General features: G+C 41.3%; 1 long non-coding RNA gene across 1 annotated transcript; it reads left to right on the plus strand.

Moving 5' to 3' along the window:
• Positions 1-1,682: 1,682 nt before the first annotated feature.
• LOC139062614 (uncharacterized) lies at positions 1,683-2,670 on the plus strand. The gene is made up of 2 exons (XR_011516174.1): positions 1,683-1,750; positions 2,558-2,670. It is a non-coding gene; the product is annotated as an uncharacterized lncRNA (long non-coding RNA).
• Positions 2,671-11,349: the final 8,679 nt, after the last annotated feature.

The following is an 11,349-nucleotide window of genomic DNA, read 5'->3' on the forward strand; positions in this document are numbered from 1 at the left end:
CACACACACACACACACACACACACACACACACACACACCAAGCAATGTGTCCATGGTTAAACCATGATTGCTTAGTAAATAATCTATTTGGCGAGAGATAAACTTTATGGTATTTATCCTAGTGAATCTATTGTTAAACGGGTAAACTTTGGCAAATGTGATGTTAGTTATCTAAAATGATTACGTTTTTCTTTATTTTAAGAAGAGGAACCACATTTATTGCGTATTGGCTTAAATCATATCAGAAATGAAGAGTTAGGATATTGGTCAAAAAATTATCCAATTCATGTCCAGCTCATTATGAAAAACATTTTTTTTAAACAGCATCATTATTGTTACAAGCTAATTTACCGGGCCAGCTCCACTCTTCTAGATGTTACTAAAATCTCGGGTTTGACTTGTAATCGGTATAGTGGGCGTGGCATTATGTACCAACAAACACCCTTACTCTGTAGAGAGTTGATTAGCAAATCACCAAATTACCCAGGGCTTCTAATTCTGACCAATATAATCTTTAAGTAGAAATAAGGAGGCTCAAACACACCTACACACACCCCCAGTCCATGAAGCTTATGTACACTTCAGGTGAAGACCCCAGCCAGCTGTTCCTTTTATGCTGAGGAGACAACGGACTTTACCTGTAGCCTAGGATGGAGGAAACGACTTAAATCAATACCACCTTGGGACGGCATTTACAACCAGCATCTCACCTTTGCTCGGTTACCGACAGGAGGAGACCCCACTCGTAAATCCTTTTTTCATTCCTCGAATCCGAGGAACTAGGTTTTATTTCACACAGTTGAAAAGAAGAATAATAATCCAAACAAAACCCCGACACAGCGGGTTAAAAAGTGAAACAACCCTTTGCCAATAAACCGAGTTATAGCAAAGTTGAGCTGAATAAGCTCTCCAAAGATGACACTAGGTCAGATTATCACAGACAAAAAGCTCAAAGCGAAAGCTTCCTTCTTTCCATCTCTCTACCTCACACACTCTTCCCATCAAAGGGAATGTCCCCCACAGACTCAGCAACTCTCTTTTATACACTGTATGTAACCCAGAAGCTAGAACCTTAATGAGGTATTAACTAATTGGCTTACTAATATGATCCATCCTCAATTTAGATAAAATATAAAATATAAATTAAGGAAATTAACAATACTAATTAATAGATATCTAATTAACTAATAGATAATTTCATAATGAATTATTGGAAGGGTGAATAACTAAAATAACGAGTTTAATATTAAACATCGGTTAAAACAAGAATCTTGAACATCCCTAACAGAAACAGAAGAGGAAAGCTGTATACTATTGGTCCAGGTGGGAATCTGAAATTTCATTGGCTGAGAGAAATAAGTCCCGCCTCCGCGAAATAAAACCGTGCGACGCAGCTGAGCGAGAGGAGAGACAAACGGCTGTGCAGCACGCAGATACAGAAAGCAAAGACTGAGCGGTTAGAGAGAGAGAGAGAGAGAGAAAAAAAAACAACGGTCGAGGCCGTGAAGAACCCTGATTTGGGTGCCGCATAGATAGAGGGAGAGGCGGACTTGACTCCTTCTAATAAGAGCTAGGAACTTGGAACCAACGCGGTGAGTAAAGGAAAAAGAAGAGAAAAAGCTAACGATGCAACTTAAAAAAAAAAAGGAAACTTAAATAGCTTATCAAATTAATTCCATTCTTATAGATTTGTGTGGAGACGACAGAGTGAACCAATCCTCTGTAGGAGGGAACCGTTGGAGCGCGTTGGTGAGTGAATGAGATTAAATTCAGTAAATTATTAAATTCAAAAAGCTAATTACAGCAACCGAGGTGACAGCAGTGGGCTGCTAGACGTTAGATCCCAGGAGTTAACATCTCAAACTACCAGTTAACGGTGGTAGGGCATATAGGAGTTAACGGCTCAAACCGCCAGTTAACGGCGGTAGGGCATATGGGATTCCCAGGAGTTAACGGCTCAAACCGCCAGTTAACGGTGGTACGGCCTAGATGTACAAGGTCCTCAGGGGCGTTATAGCTAACGCCATAGAATTAGCAATGCGTCCCTTAACCAAACATTTAATAATAAAAAAAATAGATAAATAAAAATAAATAAAAGCTAACTGATTAGGGAAGAATTATTTTACAAAGGTGGACCAAAGGACCAGAATTTATATTTTGTTAAATTTTGTTATAGAACATTTTATTTATTTATTTATTTATTTATTTATTTATTTATTGTGTTACAGATATACAAGGTGTCACAATGCTGTATAGAAACACAACTAAATGTATCCTTGTTGTCATGAATGTATTTCTTGTTGAATAGTGTAGAGTAATAGAATCTAACTGAGCCTATTGAGCTGAACAATTGTTGTCATATGTAATTATATTTCCAGAGCTACTGAGAATTATTTTAATAGACAATCAAATTGATGTTATGTTAGTTGAACTGTGAACCCAAACATGATTGGCTATGCCAATAGAGTGAAGCATTTGTTTAAGTCTGTAAGACTTTATGCTGTGATGTGACGAGAAGGGTCGATGCCAACTCGCTAACAGTCCTGTTGTTTACAGGCTGGGTTTTTTTTTTTCTTGGGTTTGATCCCGACTCCTATGATCACTCACTTGGAACGAGAACTGGATTTCTTCCTGACGAGGGAGATGGCGAGCCTTAACCACTGAACGAACCAGGACATCTCAAGTAACTGAAGAGCAGACTGCTCTCTTCTGTGAACAATCTCAACGGTGTGGTAGGAAAAAATCGCACCACCGGACTCTGACTTTCACCCCAAGCGTGGGGATTTGACTTGACGCCGGCTGACTTGTGACTCATATGATCAAATCTCATACCGACCATTTTACTATTGTCGATTGTTTTCATCTGTTTTTGTGTGTTATCTTTATGTGTTATATTTCCCATTATTATTAAAATTTAGTATATAAACCGTTTCATGCTATACCCGTGACTCCAGTCATTCTTAAACAACCTCCAATTCTCCCCGAACCTAATTATTGGCCCATTTGTTTATTTTTTCTTTTAATTATCTTATTGTATCCTGTAATCCGGTTACATAAAACTTGGCGAGCCAGCCAGGAGAATTGTAGAGTTGTTACCTTAGCTAACCATTGACTGACATCATAAGAGTGCCTGGAGGTCACAGTGGTTTGCCATTTTGGCATTATTGGTACTTTTGAGTGTTTTAAAATGGAAGTTGTAAAAACAGAAAAGGTCAAGGTTTCAAATGCTGTTTTAATCAGTGGGTTAACTGATACAGACCTTGATAACGAAGTCTTTGGGTTTATGGAAGGATTCGGACCAGTTAACAGGCGCATTAAGTTACCAAACTGTGATCAGATTATTGTGGAGTTTCAACATGAAGCCACTGTTAAGGAATTAAAGAAACAATGTTTACCCTATGACAAACCTTGTACTAGGAACCCAGATGTTTTCTTCCATATTCAAGACCTAGCCAGCGCGTACAGTCTAGAAACTAGCACATCTGCCACTGATGCCTATCTGTCAGAGCTCAGGGACATAGCTGCGCGTAGCAATCAATCATTTAAAGACCTTCTAATGGAGGAACTGGCAAAAATTGGGGAATCTTTAGGAAGGGATACCCATGCATCTGAACCAGTCACTGAACCAGAGCCAATGCTCCATAGTGACCAAGTTACATATTCCCTGCCTTTAACACCAGAAGTTAACTATATGAACAACTCAAAGGACAATTGTCCACCTACAGAGACTGGAAAACAAAACCCTTGCATTCCACCAAATCTTTTAAACACACCTGAGGTTCAGCGAGTTATTGTGGAACACATTGTTAAAAGCAGTGAGGTTATCCCTCCGCCTACTTCACAATACAGACTAAAACCGTTCTCAGGGCGAGTTCCACACCCTTCTTTTGAAACTGACTATGATACTTGGCGTAGTAGTGTAGTGTTATGCATAAATGATCCTTCACTCACCAAGTCCCAAATTGTACGAAGAATCGTGGAGAGTCTGTCAGCCCCAGCAGCGAGCATCGTTAAAGCTCTTAGTCCAAAATCCGACCCGGAAACGTACCTTGAACATCTCGATTCAGCTTACGCAGCTGTCGAAGACGGCGACGAGCTCTTTGCTCGCTTCTTAAACACAAACCAGGACAGTGGTGAAAAACCTTCCGATTACTTTCAGAGGTTATACACCTTGTTAAACCTAGTTATTCAGAGGAATGGAATTTCCTCCAGTGACGCCGACCAGCAGCTGCTCAAGCAGTTTTGCAGAGGCTGTTGGGACAGCTCGCTGATTTCAAACCTGCAACTCGAACAAAAGAAAGACAACCCGCCTCATTTTACAGCACTTCTCCTCAAACTGCGCACTGAAGAAGACAAACAGGCTACTAAAGCAGCACGCATGAAACAACACTTAGGGGCACAACGAACTAGAGTGTATTCAAATGTGCAAACAACATGCTCTCAGAGTAAAAACACTTGTGAACTGGAAATAGATGATAACTGTGATGACTTACGCAAACAAATCGCTGAGCTCAGGAGCCAAATTGCACAGCTTAAGGTTAACAACACAGATAAAAAGGCAAAGAAAACTCAAAAAGAGTCAAAACCCCGTGTGGGGACTAAAATTCCAGATGAGCCCAAACAGATTCAGCAGATAACAGCAGTGGTGCCCAGACCAAAGCCTGGATACTGTTTTAAGTGCGGAGAAGATGGGCACATAGCTTCTAGCTGTAGCAACGAGCCAAATCCAGCACTAGTTGCAACTAAAAGACTTGCTCTTAGACAGAAGCAGCGCGAGTGGGAGATGTCAAAGCCAATTGCTCAGTCTCCTCCTTTAAACCGGTAGAAGCTCCTATCGTGGGACAGATAGGTGCTAAAGTAGAACCAAGTCCCTCTAAGGAAAGGACGGAGAGACTTTTTTGCAAGCCAGTTCATGCTCATTCAGTGCCAAAACTTCCCAAAAGATTAGTGGGTGGGCGATGCACAGCTACAGTCTCAGTTAACAGTGTTGAATGTAATTGTTTACTGGATTCAGGGTCCCAGGTAACCACCATTGCCAATTCTTTTTACCAAGAACACTTACCTGACCTCTCAATTAAACCCATCAGTAATCTGTTAGAAGTCGAGGGCGCAAACGGTCAAGCAGTTCCTTATTTAGGATACATAGAGATAAGTGTCACATTTCCAAAAGAGCTCGATCAGTCTGGACTTGAGTTACCTACCCTTGCGTTAGTGGTTCCGGATATAAGCTCAAACTCTGATACACCACTACTCATTGGCACAAACACACTCGATCCTTTGTATGAGCAATTGTCTGCCAATAACTTACCTGATTCCAAGGCACTCTCTTATGGGTACCAACACGTGCTAAAAGCCTTAGCAGTCAGAAAAAAACAAAGCAAAGATGGACGAGTTGGTGTGGTGAAGCTTCGAGGGAGAACCCAAGAAGTTCTCCCTGCAAATAAAAAACTGTTACTAGAAGGGTTTATGCAACCCAGCCAAAACAAGCATGAGCCTTATGCACTCATTGAACAACCCACCAATGGTTCTCTACCAGGGGGTATAATTGTAGACTGTTGCCTCATTTCCTTACCTTCACATGGTCCATACAAAGTACCTGTTGTACTAAGAAACGAAACTAACCATGACATCACATTACCCACTAACTGTGTGATCGCTGAGTTAGTTAAAGCCGATCGTGTTATGCCATATCCAGAACCTGACAAAAGTGATCAGAAAGTACTTGCGGCGTGTAGTTCGCAGCAACAGACTTCACCTTCAAACCCTCCTCTCAGTTTTGACTTCGGTACTTCGCCCTTGTCCGAAGAATGGAAAGGGAGGATCACCAACAAACTTAACACTTACTCCGATGTGTTTTCGCACCACGATCTTGATTTTGGTCATACACAACAGATAAGACATCACATCAACTTAAAAGACGAGACCCCATTCAAACAGAAATCTCGGCCGATCCATCCACATGATTATGAAGCCGTGAGAAAACATTTGGAAGCCCTCTTGGAAACCGGTATAATAAGAGAGTCGGAGTCTCCATTTGCCTCACCAATAGTGGTAGTTCGGAAAAAGAATGGTGAGGTACGTCTATGTATAGACTATAGAAAGCTTAATCTGCAAACCATTCGCGACGCATATGCCCTGCCTAACTTGGAGGAGTCCTTTTCTGCTCTCGCTGGATCACAGTGGTTTTCTGTGATGGACCTCAAGTCAGGTTACTATCAAATAGAGATGTGTGAAAAGGATAAACCTAAAACTGCTTTTGTTTGCCCGTTTGGGTTTTATGAATTTAACCGTATGCCACAAGGAATAACAAATGCTCCAAGCACTTTCCAACGGGTTATGGAAAAGTGTATGAAGGACATTAATCTGAAGGAAGTGTTAGTTTTCCTAGACGACTTGATCGTCTTTTCCAACTCCTTGGAAGAACACGAAACCAGACTTTCTCACGTTCTTGAACGGCTTAGAGAATACGGACTCAAGCTATCACCAGATAAGTGTCGTTTTTTCCAGACATCTGTGCGTTATCTTGGACATATAGTATCTCGAGATGGCATAAAAACCGATCCAGATAAGGTGGAAGCACTCAAAACATGGCCGAAGCCTCAGACTTTGAAGGAACTCCAATCTTTCTTAGGATTTACCGGTTATTACCGACGCTTCGTTAAAGATTACTCAAATATTGTCAAGCCACTAACATCTCTCACGGCTGGTTATCCACCCAAACGGAAAAACTTTAAAACACCACCATGTAGATCAAAGTACTTGAACCCCAAAGAACCCTTTGGGAATCGTTGGAGCCAAGACTGTGAGAAGTCCTTTCAAACTATTATTGAAAAACTTACCACTTCGCCAGTTCTTGGCTACGCTGACGCAAAACTCCCATATCTAGTACACACAGATGCTAGTACGACCGGACTCGGTGCAGCGCTATACCAAGTGCAAAACGGTGTCACACAGGTAATCGCTTATGCAAGTCGCGGTTTAAGCTCTAGTGAAACTAGGTACCCTGCGCACAAGTTGGAGTTTCTAGCCTTAAAGTGGGCCATAACAGATAAGTTTCATGACTATTTGTATGGGAACACATTCACTGTCATTACTGATAATAATCCGTTAACTTACCTCTTAACAACGGCAAAACTCGATGCAACGAGCTATCGTTGGCTAGCTGCGTTGTCCACCTATAATTTTGACATCAGATACCGTGCAGGTACACAGAACGTTGACGCGGATGGCCTGTCTAGGAGGCTGCATGATAAACCTGAAGACAACTCAAAATTCACTGAGGAATGCCAACGACTAGATGAGTTCCGATCTCATCTTTTATCCTCTGTCAAAGAAGTCGAGCTTCAACTTCAAGCCGAAGCAGTGAAGGCAACATGCCAAAAGCACATGGTCTTGGATGAGACTGATTCTCCTTGTGGTTTAGTTCAGTCACTTGCCATGTCTGCAGCGGCCATTCCAGACCTATTCCAGTTGGAAGACAATAGTGACAGTTTCTTTGCTGTGCCCAAGTATAACCATGCTGACCTTGTCTCCTTGCAGAGGAAAGATCCAACCATTGGCCGAGTCATTCAGCTGCTTATGACTGACAATAAACCGCCAACTGATACTATTGCAGAACCCCCGGTGGTTCTTAACCTTTTGAGAGAGTGGAAACGGTTTGAGTTTCAAAATGATTTACTGTACCGGAGACGCCAATTAGGACCAGAGACATCATTGCAGTTAGTCTTGCCTGATTCATTACGTTCAACAGTCATGCAAAGCCTACATGATGATATGGGGCATCTTGGGGTTGAACGTACGACAGATCTCATTCGGTCCCGTTTTTACTGGCCAAGAATGGCTAGTGATATCGAAATCAAAGTTAAAACTTGCGAAAGATGTATCCGTCGGAAGGCCCTCCCTGACAAAGCTGCTCCAATGGTGAGTATTACCACCACCAGACCTATGGAGTTAGTTTGCATGGATTTTCTCTCCATAGAACCAGACAGTAAGAACACTAAAGATGTCTTAGTGATTACAGACCATTTTACAAAGTATGCAGTGTCCATCCCAACCAAAGATCAGAAAGCCACCACCGTCGCGAAGAACCTGTGGGAACATTTTTTAGTCCACTACGGGTTTCCTGAGCGTCTTCATAGTGATCAGGGACGGGATTTCGAATCACGTACAATCAAGGAACTTTGTTCTTTACTTGGTATCCGTAAAGTCAGAACGAGCCCTTATCACCCTCGTGGCAACCCCGTTGAACGGTACAATCGTACATTACTCAGCATGTTGGGAACTTTACAAGCCACTGAGAAACATCACTGGCGCGATTTTGTAAAACCACTTACTCACTCGTACAATTGTACAAAAAATGACGTGACGGGATACTCTCCCTACGAGCTAATGTTCGGTAGGCAGCCTCGGTTGCCTATAGATATTGCCTTTGGGTTACCGCATTTGAACAAGCCCTCTATAACTCATTCTCAGTATGTTAAAGAACTGAAGAGTCATCTGGAACAGAGTTATGACATTGTCATAAAAAACTCTCAAAAAACAGCGAGGAAGAACAAAGAACGGTTCGACAGAAACATTCGTGAGTCCACACTAGGTGTGGGAGATCGTGTTTTAGTCCGAAATCTTCGCTTAAGAGAAAAGCATAAATTAGCAGACAAATGGGAGCAAACAGTGTATATAGTTCTCAAACAGATGGAAAACTTGCCAGTATACACTGTAAAACCAGAGAACGGAGAAGGACCCAACAGAACACTCCACAGAGATCTTTTACTGCCTTGTGGTTTTCTCTCTTCATTAGAAAATGAAACAGAACGCGTTACGAAACCTAGCAGACCTCATACAAGACAGAGTTCAGCCTTAGAACCTGACCCAGATGAGCCACTTGACGAAGAGGTAGATGAGTTTTATTACTCTGATCTTCCACAAGTGCTAAACCGACCATCCTATCAAATAGCGGTCACCTTGCCAAATAGGGAACTCATAGCAGATTCAGGACCGGTAAATAATATTCAACAACAAAACACACTATCCTTACACACAGGGGATCGCAAGGAACCAACCTTAGCTGGTAATGAAAATGCTGAATTGTCCTTACTTGACAAAGGCATCAACACCGAAACATTCTTACCTGACAGAATGAGTGAAACTGCGACATTCTTACCTGAAAGAGTGAAAGAAGCAGCAACATACTTACCTGAAAAAACGAAAAAAAACGAAGTATACTTACCTGACGTAGAAACGGGGGATGAAACTAACACAAACCTACCTCAATTGGATGGTGTCCTAAAGTCGCAGCAACGTGATGTAAGTTTTGAACCCATCATACACGATCAGACACATACATCTGAAAAGACCAAAGTCTTAGAGAATAGCTCATCAGCTCTGTCGGAAACAGAGAGCTCACTTCGTCCTGTCTCAGTTGAGAATCAAACCGAAACGGATGAGCATGATACTGTGCAACCAGAGATGTATGTCAGGAGATCTGAACGAAGTAGTCAGCCTCCTCAAAGACTAACTTACTCTCAATTGGGCAATCCACTAGTGACCGTAGTTAGGTCCCTTTTCCAAGGACTTAATAAAGCTTTTATTGACTCTCTTACTCAAGAAGTTGTGTACCCCGTAGAAACAATGCACAGGGACGTGCATGATATTTAATGGGGGAGGATGTAACCCAGTAGCTAGAACCTTAATGAGGTATTAACTAATTGGCTTACTAATATGATCCATCCTCAATTTAGATAAAATATAAAATATAAATTAAGGAAATTAACAATACTAATTAATAGATATCTAATTAACTAATAGATAATTTCATAATGAATTATTGGAAGGGTGAATAACTAAAATAACGAGTTTAATATTAAACATCGGTTAAAACAAGAATCTTGAACATCCCTAACAGAAACAGAAGAGGAAAGCTGTATACTATTGGTCCAGGTGGGAATCTGAAATTTCATTGGCTGAGAGAAATAAGTCCCGCCTCCGCGAAATAAAACCGTGCGACGCAGCTGAGCGAGAGGAGAGACAAACGGCTGTGCAGCACGCAGATACAGAAAGCAAAGACTGAGCGGTTAGAGAGAGAGAGAGAGAGAAAAAAAACAACGGTCGAGGCCGTGAAGAACCCTGATTTGGGTGCCGCATAGATAGAGGGAGAGGCGGACTTGACTCCTTCTAATAAGAGCTAGGAACTTGGAACCAACGCGGTGAGTAAAGGAAAAAGAAGAGAAAAAGCTAACGATGCAACTTAAAAAAAAAAGGAAACTTAAATAGCTTATCAAATTAATTCCATTCTTATAGATTTGTGTGGAGACGACAGAGTGAACCAATCCTCTGTAGGAGGGAACCGTTGGAGCGCGTTGGTGAGTGAATGAGATTAAATTCAGTAAATTATTAAATTCAAAAAGCTAATTACAGCAACCGAGGTGACAGCAGTGGGCTGCTAGACGTTAGATCCCAGGAGTTAACATCTCAAACTACCAGTTAACGGTGGTAGGGCATATAGGAGTTAACGGCTCAAACCGCCAGTTAACGGCGGTAGGGCATATGGGATTCCCAGGAGTTAACGGCTCAAACCGCCAGTTAACGGTGGTACGGCCTAGATGTACAAGGTCCTCAGGGGCGTTATAGCTAACGCCATAGAATTAGCAATGCGTCCCTTAACCAAACATTTAATAATAAAAAAAATAGATAAATAAAAATAAATAAAAGCTAACTGATTAGGGAAGAATTATTTTACAAAGGTGGACCAAAGGACCAGAATTTATATTTTGTTAAATTTTGTTATAGAACATTTTATTTATTTATTTGTTTATTTATTTATTTATTTATTGTGTTACAGATATACAAGGTGTCACAATGCTGTATAGAAACACAACTAAATGTATCCTTGTTGTCATGAATGTATTTCTTGTTGAATAGTGTAGAGTAATAGAATCTAACTGAGCCTATTGAGCTGAACAATTGTTGTCATATGTAATTATATTTCCAGAGCTACTGAGAATTATTTTAATAGACAATCAAATTGATGTTATGTTAGTTGAACTGTGAACCCAAACATGATTGGCTATGCCAATAGAGTGAAGCATTTGTTTAAGTCTGTAAGACTTTATGCTGTGATGTGACGAGAAGGGTCGATGCCAACTCGCTAACAGTCCTGTTGTTTACAGGCTGGGTTTTTTTTTTTTTTCCTTGGGTTTGATCCCGACTCCTATGATCACTCACTTGGAACGAGAACTGGATTTCTTCCTGACGAGGGAGATGGCGAGCCTTAACCACTGAACGAACCAGGACATCTCAAGTAACTGAAGAGCAGACTGCTCTCTTCTGTGAACAATCTCAACGGTGCGGTA

The sequence above is a fragment of the Nothobranchius furzeri genome, chromosome 14 (assembly GCF_043380555.1).
Source record: "Nothobranchius furzeri strain GRZ-AD chromosome 14, NfurGRZ-RIMD1, whole genome shotgun sequence".
Lineage (NCBI taxonomy): Eukaryota > Metazoa > Chordata > Actinopteri > Cyprinodontiformes > Nothobranchiidae > Nothobranchius > Nothobranchius furzeri.